The following is a 776-nucleotide window of genomic DNA, read 5'->3' on the forward strand; positions in this document are numbered from 1 at the left end:
CCAAAAAAACCTTCCCCGTAAGTTACAGTCTTGCAAGCTCGCCCCCTGTTTTATTGGTCCCTTCCCAATTTCCAAAGTCATTAATCCTGTTTCTGTTCGCCTCTCTCTACCTAAGTCCTTTCATGTTCACCCCACTTTTCATGTTTCATGCATCAGGGGTGAGCTCAATCACAAATGTCTGAAGTTCAAAGGAGGAGTAAGTGTTGGTGGGCAGAAGTCTGCATTTAAAATTGTCCTTATAGATAGTGGCAACACCACCACCATGGCCTGACAGGCGTGGGAGCTGAAGAAGGAGCAGCCTGAGGGGGAGAGCTCAGAAAACTTGCTGTTGTCTCCTGGTCTCAACCACGTTTCTGTCAGCAGCAGGAAGTCCAGAGAGTTTGAGCAGAAGAAATCATGGAGAATAAAAGTTTTATTTATGACAGATCTAGTGTTCAGAAGGGCCATCCGGATGGAGCACTGGCTGTTATCCTGGGCAGCCAAAGGAGCAGAGTTTCTCCTGAACCCTGCCACGCCTACAGATCTTTGCACGCCGAAGACCAAGAAGTGCACCGCCGCTGGGGTCTGTCTCCATGACGTGCAGCTAGCTGTAGGAATATTCCATGGGGCATCGTATATCCACAAAGTTGTATTTCCTGAGAATCCTGCGCAAAGACTGGAATGAAGAAGAGGCTAAGTGAGCCCGGAGCTTCACAAGCAACCCACCCCTCCTGTGGCATCTCCTGTGGCGTCTCTTGCGGCGGCGCCCACTGCGGGCAACCATAACACAAGGATTC

This window comes from Nematolebias whitei, chromosome 12 (genome assembly GCF_014905685.2).
Source record: "Nematolebias whitei isolate Nwh7 chromosome 12, NemWhi1, whole genome shotgun sequence".
NCBI classification, from domain to species: Eukaryota; Metazoa; Chordata; class Actinopteri; order Cyprinodontiformes; family Rivulidae; genus Nematolebias; species Nematolebias whitei.